Raw genomic sequence first — 25804 nt, forward strand, 5'->3', positions numbered from 1 at the left:
GCTAGAATTATTATCAGATATCTCAAACTGGTGGTTGCTCAGGAATTAATCAGGAATTTTACCCAGGATTTTTTTTTCCCCTGAAGAGAATTTCTCTTTAACCTGTCATCTTCTGAAGATGATTTGTTCGCCTCACTTATACTTGTGTAGAAAGGATACTTGTGATTTGGTATGATTGTTCCCCCTATTTCTCTGGTTTATGGCTGTGTTATATATGTTATCTGCAAAACCAGGTGACCATTGCTTGTTTATTAATGTCTTATTCTTACTGGAAGAGGAAAAATAACAAATACTTTCCATTAGACTACTGTATTATAAAATGGAAATATCATATGTAGCAGCTGTCAACATGGTTTAAAGGGCCTTTTTGTTGCTGTTGTTTCTTGAAAACTCTTTCAAGTCCAAAAATCAGAAGGTGAGAATTAATTCCTAAAATATTATCTCAGATATTGAAAAGGGAAACAAAACCTGTATCTTGCAGTTATTGTTATTTACTATCAAGTTATGGCCAAGCCATTTTAGCACATTTTTTAAAGACAATTTGGACCATTTTAAGGCATGTACACTACCATACAGGTCAGTGAGATGAAAGTTAACGATAGCAGGCAACACAAAGGACAAGAGCTGGATAAAAAGAAGAGTTGTCTCCAGTCTGTGGGCATAAGTCCCACATTTTGACTAAGTTGCTTCATTTTGATTACGCTACCCCAAGAATATATTTTTTTCAAGCCAGATATTAGCTTTGGTTTACACCAAAGCATTAACTACTAAGCAATTCAAATAGTTAATAAGATGGCCATCAAACATGAAAATTGTGTTTCTCCTGTAAGTAAAAATAAATTTGCAGTATCAAAAGACTTCCATAGTGGTTCCAAATTATCACAACTGTTGTCCAAAATTTGCACTATGCCTAGTGCTTTGTTTACCTTTCCTTAAAACTGTCTGTAAGTAACTTCAGATGTAACAAGGGTATTGAACTGGAAGTAAAATTATACATACCCTGGAGGGGGTAAAAAAAAAAAAAGGTAAGCTGTAGTTAATTACTGGTTGTTACTCTGAACAAGAACACCTGGAGAACATTAGGGTCAAGATCAGCTGCATAAACAATAACTGCCATCCCTACCCAAAGTGTCAGCTTCTCCAGATCTATAAAGCTTTCTGAAGCAAAAACTGTTTCCTCTCCAAATAAGGCAAGTTCAGCTGATCATTTAGCATTTACTCTGGGTCACATGACACAATAAATTCCTTCACCTGAAAATCTACTTGGGGACTGTGAGGCACCTGCCCGGAAATCAAATTACTTCCAGCTTTTCCACAGGACAAGAGAAACTGGGATAGTTAATTTTCATGTAAGCATTAATATTCAGTAGGTGCTCTTTGGCTATTTCAGCCACCCTCCTAGAAGAGGGGAACAGCCGCTCTGAAGAACTGGGCTGCTTTTCTATGGGGTAGGCAGTCACTCATCCCACTATAGGCACCAAGCCTAATAAGATCCCATCTAACTGCGCAGGATCGGGGGGCCTGACTGCAGAGCAATTTGCAGAGAGAAAAAAAAAATCAGGTTGGGGGCTGTCAGAAATGATAAATGTTTCAGAGACTAGTGTAGGAAACACTTAAACAAGTCACTAGGTCACGCCAAGGTCTTGAACGCAGGTAACGATGTTGTGCAGAGAGGACCTGCGCAGGGTCAGGCACTGCAGCCTCCCAGGGAGGCTCCCCCAGAGAAGGCCCGTGCTCTGCAGCTGTGAAGCGGTCTCAACACTTTTCACTTCGGTTTCAGACTACACATCAACCCCAAAACACTCCCTGTGTGTGTCCTAACTCACATCTCAGCCTGGCCTCAGAGGAGCAATAGCGCTGGCTTTAGAGCAAAAGCGTGTTGGCTCCAACTTGTAACACAGAAAGCATTGGCCATTTTATGTACAGCACGATGTTGGTATGAAGGCGTATTGTAACAGTACACCGAATATTGCACAAAGGGAGATGGATGCAGACATGCTACGTCGAGATTTACAGATATTAGAGAAAAGCTTAAGACCGTTCCTAAATATTTAGAAAAGCTTGGCAAATTTCTTAGTCTCCAAAGATTCTTTTTTAGTGTTGCAGCCTCGAGCAGAAGACTAGCAGCATCCTTTGTTTTTTACATTCACAAAGAAAAGTGAGTGTGCAAATTCTGCTGCATATAAATAAGGCATTTGAATATATTGACTATGGGCTGTAAGTCTGGGTAAAATTTACTATCCGCTATATCAGTATAGAAGTAAAAAAAAGGCACCCTGATGCTAACATGAGCTATTTTGTGGAAGGAAAAAATAATAATGAATTGGGTTACACAGAATTCAAAGTCTAGAAGGCAGGGTGTTCGTCAAACTTGATAATGTTATTTAGCAATACAAAGTAAAGCAAATAACTTGCATGCCACAATTCCCCAGTTAATCTTTATTGATTAAGCTTTTGTTAGAAAAAGGCCATTGGCAGTCCATATTCTTGGACAAGTGCTTAAAGCAAGTGTTGTAACTTATATCTAACCATTTGTTCTGTGAAAAGCATTTACAAGGAATTGTTTTTCACTCTTTTGAGGGGAAAAAGTGGGAGTCATTTGCAACAATGCAAGCAGAACAAATTGGAAAAAATGCATTCTATTTTATTGGGTTATAAAAACAAGTTATTGACAAAGTTTTCTAGAGATACTGTTAGTATGTTCAGCCTTACATCGTACTGAAAAAGTCGCTTTTCTATTTCTAGACTTCAGAGAAAGCTTTGGAAAAAAAAATTCTCTAGTGCATCAGAAATAGATAATGAATTATAAGCACGTTAATTTTGTGCAGCATTCCATTTATCTGTAGCTCTCTTGAAACTAAACTACTTTTGAACATTAGTATTTCAGTCACCATTCTAGCATGTTTTATTCCCGCAAAGCACAGTTTTCATCCTGAATAAGTCAAGAAAAAAAAATTGCAAACAATTATCAAGCAGTTATATTATTGCTGTAAAGACATTAAGTAGCTGACTCACTTAAATCTAGTCGAAATACAGCACTCCGTATTCTCAGCACCCTTCTTGGCATCCCACTTTTCAAGAAAAGGTCAGTAAACAATAGCATGATACCAATAAACTTGTAAACAAGTATATTTATGGTCATCTCTCGACATTGTCTTATGACCCCTTTGCTTAAAATAACTACAGGCTTTTATCCCAAATAATTTTTATTTCTAATTTTAGTTTGGGCCATGATATTTTGATCCACACTGCAAGGATTTTTGCATAATATTACTAGCGTCTGAGAAACTAATTGTAAAATAGATACTCAATATTTGCTATATAAATTTGCAAAGTCAAAGGAACAAATCCTGAAGATATTTTGCATATCCCTACATTATCTCAACAAATAAAAAAATTCATTGTCCAGAGTCTACAGGTATACATCTTTGGATAGAAAGAAGCCCAATAGTTTTCTACTTGATGAGTTTTACATCAAATAATTAACATACAAAATTTCTTGTCATCTTTTCTGCAGAACTTGTAGCATTTCAGCTTAATATTCAGCAAAAATAAGTGTTCTTCTCTACTTCAATGTATGTTGGATCATCAGCAATATATGATAAACAGAACATCCTAAAGATCAGTATATTCAATAACTCCAATAAAGCACAAAAAAAAGCCAGCTTCAAATAGTGGAAGAGCAGAAAGAGTCAGACGCGTACCTAAAAAAAGACCATTTGAAAGCACAGAGTATCTCAGGCATAAACTCTCAGTAATACCTCAGGTGCCATTCTCATGACCCTTTTGGTTTTTTCCAATCTTATATTGGAAAGGGTTATCATAAACAGACAGTTTTACTTAGGAAAGGAAGCATGGGAACAGGGTAGCGCTAGGAGTTTCGCATCTTCAGCAGTACTACAAACCTGTCTGTAAGCATTCATTAAGTACAAGTGACTACACAGAAAAGTTAACGGGTACTCTTGGCTGACTTCCATCTTGCTTCACTAAAGTCCTTGATAAAGTATTTTGCTATTTCCTTAAAAAAACCCCACCTTGATAAACTGCAACCCATTCATACTCCACTCACCCCCCAGGATTTGATTCAGGCTAATGTACGTACTTTTTAACAAAGGGGTGGAAAAACGCATATGCTAAGAGTTAAAATGGGGATAAATCTCTTCGGAGCATCAAAGCATCTGACAACCTTAATTCCAAACATTTATCTTAAGGTTAATGCAAATTATAATTTTACATTCTCAAAAGCATGCTCAGAGGAAGCTTAAACTTTTCAGAACAGTAGGATTCATCCCCCCTACGTTATAGCCACAAACATTTCCACCAAAGGCCACGCCACCCACTAACAACAGGATCTTGGCAACCAGGGCAGGTACTCCACATCAGGCACTTCCTCATCGTTAGGTACAACACTCACAACATGCATCAAAACTATCTTTGCTCCTTAAAACAGCCTTGAGAGTCACGCAACAGTAAGGTGGACACAACGAACAAAGCCAAGACCCTAGAGCACCTACGGTTCATGCAAGAGGTCCCTGAGGCAACCCTGGGTGAGGCCGGAGCCCATACCCCGCAAGACAACCCCTGCAAGGCTAAGAGCCAGATACTAACTTCTTCTGCACATAACCTGAGCAAAATGCAAATGTACCAGCCATAAACCACCTTACCTTGATTTAGCTGCAACAGATGAGAGGAGAGATGTGCTGTGAACTCAACTGCACTCACCTTTTCTCTGACATCCAACAGGCCAAAGCTTTTGCCTACAGCCCAAATACTGCCACTCCAGGTGCCAACTTTAAAACTCCTACCGTAGGTCTTCTCTCAACAGCTAAACCTTCAGTCACAGAGCACCAAAGCAGCGGACTAACAGCTTGCCCAGAAGGGCTGGAGTTGCAGCTGAGGTTTCATTTTCCAGGACACGCTGTACTACTGAAACAGAGAGCCCAGCCACCCACTGGACCAACACAGGCTGCAGGCACTTTAGCACCCCCACCTCCTTCAAACAACCAAACCTACCTACTTTGTTTCTATCCCTTTATAGAAATCACATGGCTATTTCCCAGCTGGATCTGATGTCAAACAAAGACAGCTGGCTCCCTAGCCTCAAGCTCCTCCTGACCCACAAAGCAGATCAATTTTTAAATTTATAAACTCAAAATAATGTTTTTATAGCTTTGAATGTGTTTTATTGTTAACTGCAAATGCTTTCCGTGATTCACCAACAGATTCATGAATGAAGTTCCCATTTTCTTACATGCAAATAAAAGTTCAGGAAACCCACCTGCAAGTCTTTTGGTGAAGAGCAAAATATACTTGGGAGGAATCTTGGTTTTCACCTAAGACTTTCTTCATTCCTTGCAAAGATAGTCTCATAAAAGTAACTGCAAGCAGTAATGGTTAAAGTTCAAAGAAAGCAGTAGCTGAACTTCACAAAGATGATGCCAAGAACAAACTAATGAGCCACTGGTCACTCCTATATCAAATAAATCTTAAGATTATGAATGTGATAGATCTCCTAATCATATTTTACTATTCCTCCTAAATATTCTAGGCTATTCTAAGACAAAACAGGAGTAGGAAGGAAAGCTGCCCTCAGGCGTATGATAAGGATTTTGAAAAATTGCTTCTACTAAATGTTAAGACCAAAGGTTTTGTTAGAGGTGGGGTAGTGGAAAGCAAAAGGTATGCACAGCACAGGGGTTACAGGGAAGAACACGCCTCAGAAGGTATCTTTCTTTATGAGGGAGTAGGTGAAGGTCTAATGCCTTTGGGTACATGCAAGGATTTGCAAGATAGAAGAGACAGAAAAACACAAATGGAGGGAGAGAAAAAATATGCAGAAAAGTGGATGTTCCTGGGAAACGTATGAAAGAAAAACATTCAAAGCTCCCTGGTGACAGAAGGAGCCCAGCATCTCTCAAAAAAGAGGGAAGGCATGGGGGGAGTAATGCAAGGCAGAAAGCTTAAGAGAGGTGGTTATCTATTGGGAAACATTTGGGTGCGTAGCGAAAGCTTTTAAGGATAAGAGCAGAACTGTCAGTAACTTCCTCAATCATCTTGTCTTTGGAGAAAGGCAATTGTCACTTGAAGGTTTCCTTCCATTGTAGATAGCTGGAAGGCTGACTGTAGTGAATGACCATGAACTTTACCAGCCTCAGATCTAGGGGATCTCATGCAATACCAAGCTGGTCAATATAAATCTATGTTTGATTATCTTTCTTTTTTTGTTTTAGAAAACACGCTAACCACCAGTACTTCCCCATGAGAGTCTCACTATCACTTACAAAGTTACATTTAAATATATCTTGAAAAATAAAGGCATAATCTAGCGATTTATTTAGAAAATAACACAAAATAAACTTTTTCTATATTCTTTCAGCAGAACTTTTCACGGTTTCAAATTCATCTGAGATTTTAAAGAGTTGCTTATTCAGGAACAGAGGAAAACATACAGATAGATTGGGGGGGGGGGGGGTGTCCTAAAATGCGATTTACATTTTCACAAGCCAAGAAATTGGGGAAAAAAAAGATGATGTTACACATTTCCAGACATGTAGCTTGGTGACAAAGCTGCTTTTTTAGAAAACAGGGACTTTTAAAATCTCAAACACTTTCATTCCATAGTCTGTATTCAAAGCAAATCCACCAAGCTCTTGCACGAAAGAAGGTGAATAATCAGCCAGCTATACACTATTCATTAATGATGCAAGAAGCTATTTCAGAGAGTGGGATCTTTAAAAGCAAAGGCTGTCACAGAAAGATGCATTTATTTAGAAGCCATTAGAATATTTGTCTCATCTATTCTTCCATATCCTCACCTGAGCTCAGTCTGTTTAAGAACAATGCAATCAGTCAAGTTATTTAATAATGAAAGATTCAAAATCTTTGCAATAAATATGTCCCTGGGCTTTTCATTTTCCAGTGGAATTTTCTAAATATGAATCAAAGCAGCAGAAAACAAAAAGACTCAGAAATGTCTGAGCAAACCGTAATAATTTTAACTTAAATTAAACATTATCTATCTTGTGCAGTCTATTTACTTCTTAGTCGATCAGGACCACACACAAAGATTTCTTTAAGAGAACCAGTAGCAGCCGTTTAGTGCCAGGCTGGGTTGGAAATTTATCAACATCTTTCTGCTTAAGAAGGATAAAGGAAGGGGAGAAGGATTTTTTTCAAGAAGAAGTCCTGCAGTCTTAGTGGAAGTCAGCACTTGGTGGAAGCAAGCAGCGGCAAACACCAGTTGCGCTATGGAAAAAGCTGTGTTGGTCTCATTTGGCCGAAAGCAGCACAGATGTCCATGAAAAGTGTACAAGGGATGCTGGACTTGACAGCACTGAGACAAATGCATACACACCATTTACACACTGTGGAAGACATGATTTCCTTTCGCTGTTGCTCCTCTACTGTTTGACTCCCTTTTTCTTCTTCTCCAGCATGGATCCTGAGTGCATTTTGAATAAGATTATGTAGATACCCGCTCTGTCCTTCCTGATGACTGATGTCATGACTTTTTATTTCCTGCAGAAAACAGACCTAACTACTCCTAAGATTTAGATTTAGAAAATTTTAGCAGGTCTTTAGAAAAGACCTGATTTATTTTTTTTTTATATCACGGGGGGGGCAGTTATTCACTTCAGCAAGTTCTCATTAGTTTTGAAAATATCTCCAAGATGACAAAGAGTCATCTCCTCAGTGAAAATGACTGAGTCCCACAGACCTCAGTAAATCTTCAACAAATCTGAATCCGAACAAAATCAGCCCACTTACTGAGACAACAGCTCTAGGGCAGAGACCAAAGTTGCTTGTTATCAGAATAATTATGGTAGCCTATTAGCAGGGAGTGAAGCTCTGGGGGTTTTTCTAGGCAGGAGTCTGACTGATCAAAATGCTCTTAAGATACCCAAAGGGAAAGACTGTTGTAACATCAGAATGTGTTATGGGATGTAGTTTACCTCTTGCAGTTAACATTGCTTCCATGTGCTTATTCACAAGGATTTTGAAATGTCTGTATGTGAATTTGAGAGAGGAAAGGCACAGCTTCTTAGTGCTGACAATATGGAAGGGAAGTTCTTCATTTTAAGTAGGTGGGTATGTCCTTTCCTCTATTCTCCACAACTTTCTTGTCCTCGGCTGATATAAGGTAAGCTTCAAGAGGTAAGAGAGCCAAGAAGTTACCTCACCTGCAAGTGTTTTTGTTCTCTTTTATGCCCATTTGCGGTTTTATCTAATTAGATGGGAAGAAGAGATTGTTACCTAGCAATAGTATCTGCAGTCCTTACACAGTGGACACTCCATCTTTGGTCAAGGCTTCTAATAGAAATCATTCTAAGAAAAAAGACAGGAAAAATAGAAGCAAACAGAAACAAACAAACAAACAAAGATGATATGCAAAAGGGACAGAGACAAAGACCTACAGAAATGACGCGACAGGACAGGAAAGAATCCACCCAATGAACAGAGGAGCAACTAATAGAGAAAAGGCAATGCCTGCAGAAATTAGGAGAAAGCACAATAAAGTGGAACACAGCAGAGACTAGTCCATACTCTTTTCTTCAACTAAAATTGCTTCAGATTGTGTTGAAGTGGAATGAAATATATTTTCTCTCAACTGAATGCTGGCTTTCCTTCTGCAGAGCTGAATTCTGTTACTGGCATTTTGGCATATATTTAAGTAGACACTATGTCTTTTTGCCATTTTCAGAAGCCATGCCCATGCCACTGAGTTTTTTATCAGCATTGACACATCTCTACAAGGACTGCTGACATCAATAGTTCTCACGATCAGTATTTATGCGAGGCATTTCTCTTTGGGGAAAAAGATATACTCGTTTTTTTCATTACCGAGCTGAGGTCTGAAGTTGTTGTTTCTATCGCTGTTTTACACGCCACAGCAAGCCTTTTAGCTTGAGGTATCAGATATATTTTAATGATGTGCTGAGTAAGGGCACTGTCACCTGTAGCTATAAGCATACTGTACACCATTTTGCCCTGTAATTAGCATTTCTTCCTTTTGCTAACCAAACTCATACGTTTCCAGTTGCATACGGCTCTGATAGCAGCCTCTGTGTGTTGGTGTGCGCGCGTGCAAGCGCGGTCACAGCAGCTGACAGAACAGCAGCACCCAGTCAAGTGGAAAATACAATTTCCAGAAAATAAAAACATGCATTCCCAGAGACAACAATCTGCCTAAAGAAGTAATCTGTTAAATGTAGTTACACAGTAATTTAGCAGTGAAAATGATCAAGATTTCTCTCGTGGCTCTCATCTAAATCTTCCCTCAGACCCCTGTGGTCTTTGTTATGGTTAGGAACAGATTTGATACTTTCTAAGGGCTGATGTATCCACCTAAACTCTTAGGCAGTTATCACTTTGGATGAATAACTGTATTGCACAGTCTCTAAACTTTACAAAAATATGAAATATGCAGGACAATCCTCACTCTTGAGGAAAGGAGGAAAGCCTGTGGATTTTGCCAGCTTCTGTAGTTCTCACTACATGAACATACACATTGATATACGTTGGCTTGAAGTAAACCACTAAAACCCCAGCAGACAACTGAAACGGGAGTTACTAAATGTAAGAAAGAGATAGTAAACTTCTTCCTGACATAATCCAGTTGTAAATCAGGATATAAGGGTCCTTCTCCTCCCTCTCAGCTTCCAGTTTTCACATCCTGGAAACTCTGTAATGATTATTTCTGGTAACAGTAAGTTTCGTGCTTTTGTTCTGAGTGACTTCCCATTGCGTTCTTCTTTTCCTGTCCATCATGAGAAACCACTCATGTTTTTTAAAGTCCCAGTCTCTTTTTTGTTCTTCAACTACTGAGCCTGTTACAGGAGATGCTGTACACCTCCTTTCCCACCCTCTGTCCATAGGTGGTGTGTCATTTTCTTTTTCCAAGAGGAAGTCTCGGCCTCTCCATTTTTCTTTGGAGAAGAGTAACCCACGGTCTGCCGCCAACCTGCCCCATATAACATGCTAAAGCTGCTGTGGAGCATGCTTGAGCTTAATGCAATGGCCTCTGTGATGAGAGCAGGTTTGAATACGTGGAGTGTAAGTATTATTTACAGAGGATAAATATTTTCACATTTTTCCCTGTCTAGATACACAGCAATGAGATACACACATTTAATTAAGCCAAAATGATCGGCTGTTTTCCTAAGCAGCAATCTTCGTTCTCACTTAATAGTCAGACTTTTAGAGAACTGAGAGTGTTTTAATTAAAGGATGCAAACAAACAGTCTGATTTTGAGAGATGCTGAGCACCTGGTATTGCAAACCGCAGATGGTCTGTCACTGCCCCTGCTGAACTGCTCCACTGACCCTCATTAAGGGCACACCACAGCACATTACTGTGACGGCTGGGCAAGGCAGAGTCAACGGGACGACCCTCCCTACTCTCTAGGCATCGTAATGTAAATATTAACATCATAACCCCTGTCATCTAACTGCAGTCAGCCTGGCATCCGTATATCATATTTTATCCCAAAGGTGTAGGTATTTATAGCGAAGTAGAAAAGGCAAGAACTGTGGGGCATCGGTCCCTAGGTCGTCCTGGGACTCAGCAACAGCTCCTAAAGATGGCTCCGATGCCAAACATTGGCAGCTGAACTGCAGGGTCAGCACGCTCCTTCTCACCTCTCCTGTTCATGAAGTCACCCGTTGAGCCCCCTCACGCTGCTCTGAGGGGGTTCTGTCCTTGAGCTGAGCCTGCTCCAAATCTCTGTGTCACGCTGATTCCGTCTCCCTTCACACCACACAAGCTCATCAGGATACGTACAATAGACAGATATGCTCAGAAAGGAAAGCAAAAGAGTAGAGAGAATTAAAAAGGGGGAGAAGATGGACAACTAGAGCTTTTCTAAGAGCAGAGCAGTTAAAATTGAAGAGGCACGAGTATCCCCTGCGATGCTGAGTTGTTGCCCCGATAAACGTCTCTGCCAAGGAGGAGTTGCTTCTCCAAGACCGTATGGCCCACAGACCAAACAGCAAATTTTATACTTACTTTTCATAAACCTAGTGGGAGGAAATCTCTGCTGGCAGCACTATCATCTGCCACATTAATTTCTTACATCAGTTTAAGCTGTTTTGTCTTGTGCTTGGTGTCGTTGGTTATGCCTGGGTAACCACAGTCTGGGCTTCTTCTCCACCCACCCAGAAAGCAAACGTGTCGTGTCCAGTGGTGGCTCTGACCGGCGGCTTAGTGGGGCCCATCCCCATCGCAACTGTAAAAACCTCACTAAAACCTTTCTTTGTCCATCAGTCTGAAGGCTGACGCGCAGTGGGAGGATAACACAATGGAGGTAAGGTAACAAGGAGGTAACAACAGACGCGGCAAATACCAAGTTAGAATGCGTAGCAGGTTGCTACCACACATAACTAGTTTACACAGTGGGGTTTTCTTGAGGGGGAGGGGGGACAGTCAGCAGCAGGAAACAGTTCACAGAGCTCCCATACTTTCAGGCACCAGCACCTTAGACCTCACTGTGGATTTTACTGGCTGTCCACAAGGTCACAGAGAATGGGAATGTGACAACTCAGACTGAGCACAAGGTGAGTGTAGGAAAAAGCTACAAAAGTCCTTCACAAATGAATGGGTATTTTTTTGTGGTGTTGTTTTCTGCTTCACAACTAAACACTCCTGTATTCTTAGCATATGAATAACCCATATTGTTCTTACCTGGTACAATACTCTTCTCCTGATCCCAGTGTATTACATGCAGACACACACACTACTCCCTGCTTCAAAATATTCTGCTGAGATCTCACAGCTAGAATACATTAAAGAAGCCACTGCCTGTGCCTATATACAGCTAAGCTCAGCCTTGTTTGCCGTAACTACAGCGCCTATGAGAAACAGCCCTTGGCCTCTGCTCTCCTCTGAACTCTGCCTGGGCATCATCTCAGAGTGCTAGTTAGCACAGGCTACCATCGCACCCGTGAGAGTGACACAAATTAAACAGCATAGGCAATGATATGTTCACGCTCAAATCCTCGCCCTCGTCCTGCTTTGTTTACTGGAGAGCTGTGGCTCTGCAAGTCCGCACAGGCACACCCTGAGCTGCCGAAAGAGAAGGGAATAGCAGCTACCCATTAACCTCCTAATCCATCTGCAGCACAAAAGTGGAAGCTTTACTAAACTCTTCACCAGCACGCTATTATGCTCTTCCAGAACAAAAGCCTTTCTTTTCTCAAACCCATGTCTGGAAAGCAGGAAGTATATGAGGAAAAAGAAAAAAACAGCATCCCCACCTGATTAACCGCCAGGACTGTGGATACAATCCAGGCAGAGAGGACAGACAGCTGTGAGCAAACCCCAGCCACCACATGTACATTAGTGAATGGGAAAGAACAAAGCAGCGGGGAAGAACTAAAGCTTCTTAACACCCCTGGAAAAAAACATCCCAGAAATAAACAGAGCCTGCAAACAAAGGAATTCCACACAGTAAATACAAATTATCCACCTGATTTATCACACAAGGGAGATTTAAATGTGATGAAAAAGCCCGCAGACTTTCAGACGTATCAAGTCTGTAGTGTCGAGAAGGGAGGAGAGCTTACAAAGGACAGTGGTTCACAAATCAGCTCCAATCCTTCTTTCACTCCGTACCGATGTGAGGCAGAGTTTGCAGACAGAGAAAGAGGAAAGCAACCTGGACTTCATGGCTGGATACTGGAATTTCAAACACTGTAGTAAACTGAGAATTCCCTCCCGCTCTCTGGTCCCACACCAGCTTTACATGCCAACTCATTAGCATCTACCACACCAGCCCTGGGGAGGGAGAGCTGAGGTGCTGGAGAGGCCATTAGCTGGCGCACAGGGAATAAGTAACTCCATACGTCACGTCTCATTCCCAAGGCTCTGAACGCTTTCTTGATCCCCCGGCCCAAGGTGCTAAATGCAGAGAGCTGAGAAAGGCCGTCTTTTGAAGTGGAGGGTGACTGTGACTCATGACAATCTTCCATAGCCTTGCTGATGTCTCCAGATGCAGATTTTTCTGATTTAGCTTGTGGAGATTTTATAGTAAAATGGTGAGAGTTCACTCTTGGGGTTCTCCTGGCCACAGGCATACCTGGAGAATCGTCTCTGAATAAATTTCTGAGATGCTGGTGACTAACTGTCAGCTCAAGGAAGATGCTAGATGACTAGCATCATCACTGGCGATAAGCATTGTTTGGAAACGAAAGATAGGAATGTAATCTTGAATTCAAGCAAACCAATAATTCTATTGTTCATCTAAGAAAATGTTTCTCTCTGCATCAAGTCTCTCAGAAAGGGACTAAAATGGATGTCACAAAACTCAACAGCCCAGCCACAATGCTGAATTTTTATTTGCTTGTTATTTGTCATTTAAACAGTCCATTATTATTATTTGTGTTGTCATAGTGTCTTGGAACCTGAGTCCAGGATGAAGACCTTAATGAGGTGGGCACTGTGGAAACTCTGAGCAAAAAGACTGTCTCCAAAAACCTGAGATCGAAGTACATAAGAATTGTGGTCCTTCTACCTCCAGTAAATGTAGTGGCCCTGTATGCAGCTACTACCTGTCCATTGACATCTTTTTTTTTTTTTTCCCCCAAATGCAGGAGATTAAATAGCTTTGTCTAAACTAACGCAAATATCACTTAAGCTAAGTCAAACTCTCCCACCATTGCTTCACTTTGTTTGACACACACTTTTTCTAAATGGCAGTTTAACAAAATCAAGAAATACTTTTTCATAAGCCCAATGGCCGGGTGTGCTGTTGAACAGCTTGCTGGAGGGGTAGAGTGGATACTAAAAGTACAAATGTGTTCAAAAAGTGTCTGTAGACACTCTCATAAAAAAGATCTTTCAAGGCGATTACACACAAAGGCACAGCTAGCTTTTCAAACTTGTATTCCCTGAGCTTCAGCAAGGTGAGAGGGTGTGCCAGGACAAGGATCTCTCTGTATTTGCCCAGGTCTTACACTTATTCCTAAGCACCCGCTGCCAGCTCTCCTCAGAGAGAATATAATGGACTTAGAAGGACTTTCTGTCTGACCCAGTATGGCTGTTCCTATGTAAAAGAACACAACAAAAAATTTACTCTGAAAAACCAGCTTTAAATTGCTATCTGTTATAATCAAAGCAGAAAAGCCCCTTCTTGCTATCATCAAAGCTGTTGCTGTGAGGCACACCAGCTGAACAAGATGCCACCACACAGAGCAGGGGGCAGCTTGGCTGCTGAAGTACAGTCTGAGGATGAGCCACAGTTTGAAACCAAAAGAGCACACAAAGAACAAAGTTGCAATGAGCAAACCCAAAGCAAACACCACAGGAAGCAAGAGGACCTAAGGAGATATTTGCAGAAGGGGCTGAGAGACTACTTGCTGACACTGTGGCATCCAATGCCCTTGCACGCTGTTTTGCGAATTACTGGAGAATTTCTGCCACCATCAATGTCACTTGCGCAGTTTTCCCTAGGAGAAAATCTTTTTAAAAGGTTTACAGGCACTGCAGAAAAATCATATACTACATTGTCAGTTCTAGAGATGTACTTTCACATTTCTGTTAGACTGAGTGTAATGGCATCAATCTGAAGCCAGATGCAGACCACAGAGCAAACACAGGTTAATCATAAACAGTCAACTCTTACTCATCAGGAGCAGTGGACAGAGCGGGACTGTTTTGCTTAACCTCTGCTATTTCTAAGGTCACCTGTGGCATAATTAAAACTTAATTCATTAGTTCAAACAATGGCAGGAGATCCATGTGACCGGTAGCTGAGGGAGGAGAAGACTTTATTCACTAGTGCCAACACCTGCAAAAGAGAAACCTGCGTTCAGCTCACATAAAACTGGAACTTAAAAAGCGTACAGAAGACAAGTCCTAAGCAGCCACCTCAGAACCTGGCAGGCACCAAAGGATCCAGAGACTGCTTCTAATTAGACTAATGAAATCACAAGTGTGGCTGTATGATGCAGGTAGTTGTCAGAGCTGCTGTCTAAAAATGTTTTCCTTTGCCTTTTTGAATAACCAAAGGTACAAATGAACTTCTAGCACTTTCAGCTTTTTTAAGCTTTTGTGGAATAAAAGTTTACAACGGCATGTAGGGGCCAGTTTCACTGAAACACATTTTGGTTTGCTTCAAAAACAAAGACTTGTATAAACAGATGTCCAAGCGAACAACAAACATGATGAGCTGAAGGAAAGGGTATCTATGATTTACTAACTAGCCCATGGATTACTTAGTACCAAGACAATATATGCATCAGGGAAGTGAACTGCACACAGTGTGTAAAGAAGAGCTCAAAGCACTGCTTGCAAATAGATTGTCTATGTGGTACTCAGCCTCCTCGGATGATGGGCTAGAAGCCACCCCTGGGATGTGTTGAACCCCAGTGCTGAGTGCCGAGAAGAGGGAGAGAGAAGGCACAGAATAGATGTGTAACTATGTGTTGGCAGGTGCTGAAGAGCCTGGGGCTCAGCCCAGGGGCAGCAGGTCAGTTATCTCCCACGCGTGTCTAAGCGCATCGCTAAGGTATCACTCACTTCAAAATCTCCCGGTCCAAATACATGACTGCCAGCTGCTCTTTTGCCTTTGCAGAAGAACTGGACACATACTTGTCCACCTCTGCACCGCATTACATGCAGCCTGGCACCTCTTTTTCTCACAGCCTGCTCACAGCCTTTTGGAAGAGGCTAACAGCCTCATCCATGAGCACGCACTTCTGAGGATCCAGACTCCCACAGAAGTCGGGATGCTTGAAACACACCTTCCCCTCCCCCCCCCCCCCCTTTCCCCCCCCCTCCCCACCCCAAGGCAGAGACCGAAGAGACGACGCCTAGGCTGCAGCCTTTCCTCCCAATTTAGGAAACGCCGCGGCCCCCGGAGAACTCGGGGAGCCGGGAAGGTGGCAGAAGCTCAGGGCAGCCCCCTCAAGGGACCCCTGCTGCTGCCTGCGCCGTCAGGCGGGGGGGATGCAGGGGGGACACACACACATCCCTCCCCGTGGCACATCGCAGGGCAGCTGGGGGGACGCATCCCCGGGAGCGGCGGGCAGCGCGGGTGGAGCATGGCGGGGCCGAGCATCGCCGCGCCGCATCCCGGCGCCCTCCCCCGGCGGCGGCCGCCCCTCCCCGCCCTGCCCCGCCCCGCCCCGGCGGCTCCCGCGACGCGCGTAAGTTGCGAGGCGGCGGTGGGGAGCGGAGCCGCCTCCACCGCAGCCCTCCGGGCCGAGGAGGTATCGGGGCGGCGGAGTTTGCCCGGCCGGCGGCGCCTCCTTCTCCTTCCCTCCCCTCGTCGTGTTTTGCTTCTCTCTCGCTTCTGGCGGGGGGAGAGGCGGCCGCGGAGGGAAGCGCTTTGCTCCCCGCGCTCCGGAGCCGGCGCCTGCCGCGGTGCGGATGCGTGTGGACGAACCCTCCTGAAAACAGCTCCCGACGTTTCCAAAAAAAAAAAAAAAAAACCAAAAAACCAGCAACACCAACACCAAAAACCAAACCCAAACAAACCACCTACTTGGATAATTAAAACGGTAAATCTAGCTAACTTTTCATTATATTGCTTGCTGTGTGCTTATATGTGTAGATATTTATGGCTTATCTGGCTTCATTTTGTCATCCTTTGGTTTTAGTTAATTAGCTTCTCTTGTGCTGCTGGAGAACTTGAAATGCCGGGGTTTTGAACAGAGCAGGACTCTTTCTGCTTTATCCTAAAGTTGGACCGAGGAATAAAAACCTTCCTAGTTCATACCAGCCTTGCAAATATGTTTACTTGTTTTATTAACCTGAATGTAGATGAGATTTCATGTGGCAGCATCTCTTTGAGTTTGCTTTTCCTTAGTTTAATTTTTGCCGATGCTATCTAATTCAGCATAGATTTGTGTATGCTACACACGTGCAATCCTGTATGCTGATTGATTTTTGTATGCTGGTACTCACACCTGGAAATCCAGGTAGGCTTTGAATCTCTTTAGTTTATGATGTTAACAAGTGAACTGTCTTCTGTTTTCATCCTAATTCAACTTGTAGATCCTGCCAATACAAGGTCAACCAAACCAAATCAAGCAGTATTTCTCAGCCCTGTAATTACTTAGTTTCCATTTAAGTGATGAACCAGTGATGAAACACGGTGCAGTTTTTACAGTTTGTACAATTTATATAGCTTATTAATCCAGTAGGCTTTTGTTTGAGAGGTTATTAATTTTATACAGTCAGTGTATTAGCTGGATGCTTTATGAGACTGGGCAACCCCAGGCTTTCTGCACGTTATGAAAACTGACTTTAGGAGATTACATGTCTTTGCTTTGTTAGATATTATAATTTCATAGACATTTATGTGCTCTACTACGAGCTGTTCTTAGAGTATTAACCTAGCAGACACTTACATGAGGAAAATAAAAATGAGAGGTCAGTTAAAAAAAATAATAATTAGTGTATATATGGAGAAAAGACTGCCTGATTCTCATAAAATAAGCGAAAATAAGAGTATCAGTTGCATAGTTGGTAAAAACGACTGACCTGAACTCTGCTGTAAAACGTGAGCTAAACTTCCAAATTTAACTCAGGAAAAACTTAGTGTAGAGTCTGCAGCTCTTAATTGATTTTGTTTCTTTCTTTTCTGAGAAGTCATTCATGTGTTGATCTTACCTACCTGTATGTACGTGTGCATATACACCTGTACAGGCACATAAAACCAGCCTGAGAACAGCCAAGCACAGGACTTGTGATTCCAGGTTTTGAGCTGCAGAGGACTACAAACAATGCTGGGGAAAGGGAAAAAGAGAAGACATTGACAACATTTACTTTTGGGCACATATTTTAGGGATCTTAACTTGGAGGCTGGTCTCAGTAGTCAAAGAGAGATGGGACCCCACGTGTCCTTCAAAGCGCCTTCTGCTCTAAACTGCTGCTTGCTGTGCTTACATCTCTATTTGAATTCACCTTCCAAAATCTTATGTTCATCCACCATTTATCTTGTTAGTGTTGAAAGTGGGGTAGAATATGCATTCATTATTTATTTCTAGTCTGCTAAATATTAAGATCTGTTGACCCAAGAGACAAATATTTTGCTTAGGGACTAAAAATAATCTTTGTTCACAAACATACAAACTACTGTGTGCTGACACTGCACACTAACTTTCTCCAGTGCTGCATTAAAGGGGAATATGGAAGTAGGGGGCCTTGTTTCTCCTGCAGATAGGACATGAGTGGTTAAGTGACTGGTTAGCGGCGCTGCTCAAACCATTAGCAACTCTGGGGAAGAGCTTGAACACTGCAAAAGGTTCAGCTGTGACCTTTGCATCAGGTTGTTTTAAGGTACAGTCAGCATACTCCTCTTGGTACCTCTGCCCCTTTGCAATTACCACTCACAGGCATGATGATAGTGCCTTCTTTCTTTGCTGTGATTTCTGCCAAGCCTATCATAAATCTCTGAAAGTTTCTTCATTTTGTCTGGGGAGACTGAAGTGCTCGGAGTGTCAATGGAGGAAAAAAAATAGATAATCAGCTCCAAGCCATTGTGAAATCTTCATACAATAACTGAAATAGAGTTTTAGGTAAATCAGAAATTCTGCTCTCCTAAGAATCAAGCCTCTGTTGTTTTTTATTTGTCCCAGAAGTTTCGGACTCTCCAGCTCTCACTTCCTTCAGTGAAACCTACAAATAAGCAAGTTTCCTTGCATAATTCCTCCTCCTCCTTTCCTTCCTTCCCCCCTGCGAGCTCCAAATTACGCATTTTTTTTTTTTAATCGAGGCAGCAAATGAAAGGGCTAACAGAATACACTCAGGCAGGAGGCACTCACTGCTTGTAGAATCTGCCTTCTCAATACTAAAATTCCCCTTGAGCTGGGGTTACAGACAAAAAAGGGCTCGTGCTGCACATGCCATCTCTCAGGTGCCCATGGCATTTTGTGCCAATTCTACACCTGAGGATGACATACCACTACTTTAGTGTTCAAGAGGACATAGGTGATTAAAATTCAGGTTTCTTTTATAACTTAGCGATGCCCGTCTGTTAGAAGTTACAACAGTAGGTATTGGATCTGAAAGAGTAACATCTATTTGCCCCAGTATTCTTTAAGTTATTAATTGGAAAAAGCCTAACATGCTGCCAGATTCAGTGGATTGCCCCTAGTATTAGCCCTTCATCCAGAAACAAGGCAAAAAATACGCATAGCTTCAAAATGAAAGGGAAATTTACTTCAAGACAGCTTTAGTATTTGAAATCAGTTCTTATACCTTTGTCTTTTAAATGACTAATCTCTACCTGTGGGTGTCCATTTTACCTGTGAGATAACTTTAGAAACTGATGGAGGCAATTTGTACTATAGGATTTTAGGTGATTAACAGTAGGTACACAATATAATGTATTTTCAGTATTTAGTGGGTTGTACCTCTTGGCTTTTTTAAATGTTACATTCTTGCCTGCAGGGTTTCTCTGCAATTTATGATCACAAACAAAGGTTACAGACTCTCTAATTCAAGCTTCAACTGTTATGGCATTTTTACAAAAATGCTCATTTACTTTGTCGTAGAATTTAGCAGGAAGGATCAGTCGATGTGACCCATTATTCTGCAACTATTGTGTGAAGAAGTGATTCTGTCAAAAATGCTTCCCCTCGTTATACTTTTTTGCAAACTAATTATATATACCGGACATAATGTTGCCCTCTACCACTACATTATGTTTCTAATTCTAATAAAGTTGGAGAAGTTTCAATGCAAGAACAAAACAAAGTAGATTTTTCAGTTGACCTTTAGTGTCCATGGTGTGAAAGTTGCACAAGGCAGCTGCTCCTGGTGGACAAGAAGTCCTTCAGTATACACCCTTCACATTCTAATTAAGACCAGGGCACACTTCAGAAAGTGTTGGGGATGTGTATTACATATACTTAATTTCAAGCGTTACTTTCAGGACTGTTCATCTCACAAATTAGTGATGGAGCAAGAGAAGGGAACTGGTGGTCATTTCCTTCACACTCTCTCCATGTCTCCTGTTCTCCTGCAGTTCCTGGAGGAAGAAAAGCACGTCAGAGTACAGTAAACTATGCAGACCTAGACATCCTAAGAACTGACTACACACTTCTGAGTTCCCCTTTCCTATAGTAGGAGTGTATAACACGGTAATTACGGTAGCTTACTTGGAATGGTAGAATTAGGAAATGGGGTTCAACTACAGCTGTGCATCTCTGTGTATGCATTTGCAGGTTTTCTGCAGGAAAGGGTCAGAAAGCCCAAGAGTAAAGGTTAGGTAGCTAGTTCTAAATAGCAAACACGGATGGTTCTGCCATGAAGCATCAGCAGCTCAGCACCACAGCCCAATCTAAGGGCTCCCACATCACTGGCTTCATCAAAAAAATTAGAGGATTTCTATAAAGCACTAGTTGTGATATTGTCCTTTGAAAAACTACATCAGCATACAAGCAAGTAGCCTAATTGAATATGTTTAAACATTGTTTCTTCTGGTCAAAATGAAAGTTGACTTTTGAAAGTTTTGAGTTGAGTGGCAAGAGGCCCAGAATTGAAGATAGGGCTTATCAAAGTGAAAAAATGGCCACCTAAATTCAATTTTATTATTCCTTTTCCCTAGAAATGCTCCATCACCATCTTAGGCCTTATGCATTGCATTTTCTAAGAAACAATTACGCCACTATGTTAAATGGCAGTGTTACTTTTTCAGGCTTTGACTTAACTGAGTTTTCGTTCATGTTGGAAAATATAAGGGTTTGATGGCAAAAACATCCAAAAAAGAATTAGAAACTTAGATAGCCCATGTGCAAACCCAGCAGTAGTTACGCTTTATGTGCTAAACAGTTAAAAAGTCATTCTCTGCCACAGGGAATACTGGTTTGCATAGAGAGCTTATTAGCAGGACCATCGCTCTGAGGTGCAAAGAGAGGCTAAGCTGATCTAGTGTATGTACTGCCTATATGTGTATGTACACAAACATGCACACCAATTTCACGGAGGCCAAATATAAAACCCACATGAATGAACAAAAAGTTGCAATGAATTCTGAAGGAATATTTGGAATGTGACCTGCTGGAGAAAGAGGAAAGGAGAGCAGAAACGAAAACTAGGAAAATCACAGAAAGGTCAGATCCATTATGCAAATTTTGGACAGAGTGGGTGAGAAGGACTGGAATGGGCTTACCTAACCCAGAAAAGCTGCTGCTTCTGCAGTAATGAGAGGTGATTAGAATCTGATGGATGTCTTACAATAACGCAAAACGAGGAATTCCTCCAAAGGGTACTTTGTACCTATTGAAGTGTGGTTGCATTTGACAGCTTCTCCTGACTTAAGAACTTCTGAACTCTGCTGCTATAAGTTGCAATCAAAATATGACAATTTTAGAAACTTTTAACCTTCAAAATAGAATTTATGAGCATTTAATTACTGTACCTGTGTAGTCATGTCTGCAATAACAATTATGGGCAAACAGACAACAGTCAGATTCTTCTTCCCCCTGTTTCACAGTAGTGGGAATAAAAGTTTATTTTAATCAAGTTTCATTCCTTTTCCCCATAGTAACACTTCCTTCCTAGAGCTGTCCGTAGTTGGTTCCTACAGCAGCTGAATGAGGAGCGCAGAACAGTTGGCTTGGGTCTTTTCATGGACAGGAATGCCAAATGTTCTCTGCTTATTGCTTCCTACTTCTGACAGAGGACACGGTGCTCTGTGAATCACTCCTAAGGTCAGCAGCACAGCGTGACTTCAGCATCACAGTGCATCTTCTCCCCCCCCGCCACCCCTTTATCCCAGTCTCACCATCTTTCTTACCGTACAGCAGCTGTGTTTTAGTCAGACCACGATCTCCTCATCCCCAAGTGTCTGAGTTTCCTGGTCTTTCGAATTCCTGGATTGTTACTGATTGCACTCGCATGAAAGAACTGACACTGCCCTGACTGAAAAACTTTCTGTGTGGGTAGCAATAATCATCGTGGCTGTTGTTTTCGCCCAAGCCCAGAAGGCAGTGTGCATAACCCTTACTGTAGGGCTGCTGCAATATATGAAAACCAAGCATTTTCCAGTTGTAAGTGCAGATGATTTCTTTGTATCATAACCACATTTGTTAGCCTCTAGATGCATAGATTTGGGTCATAATTGGATCTTTTGCTGAAGAAAAGTGATCCTTCCTCTGGGAGAAAAGGAACGTTTTCCTGTCTTTTTACTTATCATGAACACCATTGATTTGATACCGTTAAAGCTATTCAGTTTATTTGTGCCAAACAAAGATTATCTATGAAGTTCCATATGGAAAAAGAGTAGCTATCAGTACTCATTCTCTTATCCTTAGCTTTGTGCTAGATTATAAGAGATCAGCATGGCTTGGACAAACCACTGTAGATAGGCGGTGATGGAGCCCATGGAGTACAAGTTTCCTAACTCACTGCGATGACTGTGGTTCACTGAGTCACTGATGAGAAGGGCGTGCTCTGAAACCGAGACAATTGAAACAGAGAGGTCTATTATCAAAAGATGATCTTTGGGAGAAATTTCAGGCTGTGGTTTATTGGTATCTCAACCACTAGAGGATGTAGGCAAGTTTGGACCACATCCGTATTGTTTACAGATGCAGCCCAGTCAGTTATCATAGTATTTTCTTCCAACGGGGGTTATAATAAATCCTAGTAACTGCAGGGCAAGCTTCTAACTTTGCCACAGACACAAAGCAATAACTGTGGTTTGGGTGAAAATACTAGGAGGGGTGTGCACCACTGTCTGAAAAAATTTATTCAGAAAATAGGTCTTAATAACTCATTGTAACAGTTACTGTCAAGTTGAAAGGGTTGCACCACTTGTCATTGTCCAGGAGATTCTCCTGGGTATCATGTAATATTTTAACTAATAGTTTAATAATAATTAGTATTTAATTATTCATTAACAGGTTAGCTGAGGGAGTAACTTGTGCACTTGGTGGTACAAGGTTGAGGAGGAATGCAAACGGGTTGAACAATTGAGCGAGGACTTAAACTTGTTTTAAGAAGTGTAGCTCAATAGGACAAGTATCAAGGATACTCTTGGGCAGGAACAACCAAGAGTGCAAATATAACAGCGGAAATGACTGACCGGGCAGAGATATACATCCCAATATATGTCAGCAATGTCACAGAGCTGATTCATGTTCAGATGATGTAACCGGCGGATCCTTTTTCAAAAACTGCTACGTGGCCATCCACATCCTGACGCTGGGCATGCAGGGAACGGGGACAGCAGGGCTGTTCTTCAAGGGGGAACGTGCTGGGAGCCGAGGTGACCCCAGCACAGGCAGTGCCTCACCGAAGGGCTACAGGCAAGTGCAGGCAGGCAGAGCCAAGTGCTGGTAATGGGACCCACTGACAGCCCCAGCACAGTGAGGGGACAAACCAGGGCCAGGGGCTGCCAGAAGAAAAAAAAGGTGACATTGACGTTATTTAATGACATAGAAAAAAATCCAAATGTACCGGACACAATAAGCAAATAATATAATTATACGCTTAAGAAAACAGGAAAGTCAACTTTAGAAGTCTAAAAGCATTTTGGTCTCTGTGAAAGATGCATTCGAGGCTGTTGATTTCTTTCCTAGGGAAATGACTTCCGTTCTGTCCTCTCTAACGCTTGTATCTACATAAACAATCTTCTATATTGGGTGTGCCCAACATAATGGCATCATTACCATCTCTTCTGCACAAAGAATTTTTACATTAGGGTTATAAATTAAGCTCACTTTCACTCTGCCTTCTATTGAAGGCTTTTAATTTTTTTCTTCCAGCCAACCCTCAGTCTTCTCAAGGACTGTACTGCAGGTCTTATTATGAAATTACCTGAAGACTGACAGTTGCCAGTGCCAAAAAAGGCCCCTGCTGTTTTGGAAAAGACAAAATGTGTGTTTCTTTTCATCTAGACCAAAAGTCTTGGGTGGTTGTGAGGTTTGGAAGTTTTTTTGCTTGTTTGTTGGTTTTTAATTAATACTTAACGGCTGTTTATATCTAGAATAAACAACTATTTTCTATTAATAATGAGGATCCGTGGGTATGTGTACACCGTCATTTCTGCTGTTAAGTCCCTGTCTCCTAATCATCCAAACTGCATCAGTGTTAGTTTGTTTGGACTCTGTTACAGAGCAAACCAACCAGTTTCGTGCAAGATAAAAGCCAGGTGTGGATTTGGAGGTGATGTGCTGAGGAGGCCATTTCAAATAAGCTTAACAGTTTAGACTATACACAGATTGGCATCTTTCTGTCCTACACAGTATTTTCCATCAGACTTTCTGCCCTTAAGGGCCTACAAGCCCCCGTGCCCTGTCCAAGGACGTGAAATCTATCTCCCCCTTGGTATTATGCTATCAAGATACCATTCCGCTGGGTCAGCCCTCACACCAATTTAGGTATTTTGAACCATAAAGCCTCTCAAAAAAATAATAATAATTTCTTTCAGCCACAGGGACCTGTGTTAGGTACCATGCAGTGGGGGCACAATAGTGGAGTTAACGTGAATATTGTGGGCACCAGCCACACTTATTCTAGGGAGCAGGGATCTCTCAGCAATACAAGCATCTTTTCTATTTGTTTAAGATATACTTGGTTCAGGCTTAAATTTTTTGTTTGCTTTTCAGATTTTGACAATAGCTTAGTGACACTAATTTTTCTCTTTGGGGAAAGCAGACAAAGCTCTCTTCAGTCCAGGGCAAGCCAGTTACTGCTAGACAGATGACAAAATCAAGCAGCAAGACGAGCAGCCTAGGATGCCTCCATTAATTTTTGACGCAACAGTCGGTGGTGCTTTGAACTATCTCCAAAGACAAGTGTGACCTAGAAAAGACCTATATTTGGATACAGCTACTAAAGAAAGACAAGTAAAGAGGGCTTAAGTGTGGAGCCTGCTCATGACAGTGTGTGCTGGCAGCAAGTACCTGTAAGTGGTGGGCTATCCAGATTCCCAAGTGACAGCAAAGAACAGGAGCTTTCCAAACGCCGACAGTTTTCTAGAAAATTACTTGCTTTTTAGTGAAGCAGTTGCACAGTCTCTGGCAAACAACAGTTGGAGCTGTGTATACATGATATGGTTACATGATTTGGTACTCACACCGGAATTCTCAATACACTGTAGCCACCTAAAAGCCAAGCGTGTCATCTGCATTTAGTTATGTGATCTTTATTCAGCGGCAACAACTCCGGGTGTATATCTTGTTTTTAAGATGACCTATTAAGCTGTCATCTGTAGCTGCTTTACCTATAACAGATAATGCTATCAGGAGAAACAAGCGCTAAAATGGAGAATGACTTTACTTGCCTTTGTTAACATTCATCTGACACACCAAAAGGCTGCAGCTGGGCCAATGCAACCACACATGGAGTGCAAGTTCACCATGATGGTACACCTTAATTACCTCTTTCTAGCGTGGTTATGTGTCTTCTCTCAATTCTCAGGTAACAAGTCAAGTCTGCTGCTCATTAGCCCCATTCTTGATCTTAGCCTGAAACTATTTATTGGCTCTCCTGTTAGTTTGTTAAGCTAATGCTACTCGTCTCCTGTTATATATAGCTATATGTAAGAAAAGAGCTGACCAACTTAGTAATTTCAAACTACTAAATCTCTCTAATAGAAGAAAGAAAAGGGGCACATAGCTTGACTGAAAGCTCACCTGTTTTTTAATATTAAAAAGCTAAATTCAAAAAACATACCAGAAAAGTGTGAAAAATACGAATGAGAAAAAACAGACATTAGGTTTCATAGAATCATAGGGTTGGAAGGGACCTCTGGAGATCATCTAGTCCAACCCCCCTGCCAGAGCAGGGTCACCTAGAGCAGGTTGCACAGGAACACATCCAGGCGGGTTTTGAATGTCTCCAGAGACGGAG

General features: G+C 41.8%; 1 long non-coding RNA gene across 1 annotated transcript in view; it reads left to right on the plus strand.

Annotated features, from left to right (window-relative positions):
- The first annotated feature begins 16175 nt into the window (after positions 1 to 16175).
- Positions 16176 to 25804, plus strand: part of LOC128915776 (uncharacterized) — a 112427-nt gene continuing 102798 nt past the window's right edge. The window contains exon 1 of the long non-coding RNA XR_008468749.1: positions 16176 to 16497. This is a non-coding gene — a long non-coding RNA (uncharacterized LOC128915776). The remainder of the gene's footprint in view (positions 16498 to 25804) is intronic.

The sequence above is a fragment of the Rissa tridactyla genome, chromosome 1, assembly GCF_028500815.1.
Source record: "Rissa tridactyla isolate bRisTri1 chromosome 1, bRisTri1.patW.cur.20221130, whole genome shotgun sequence".
Lineage (NCBI taxonomy): Eukaryota > Metazoa > Chordata > Aves > Charadriiformes > Laridae > Rissa > Rissa tridactyla.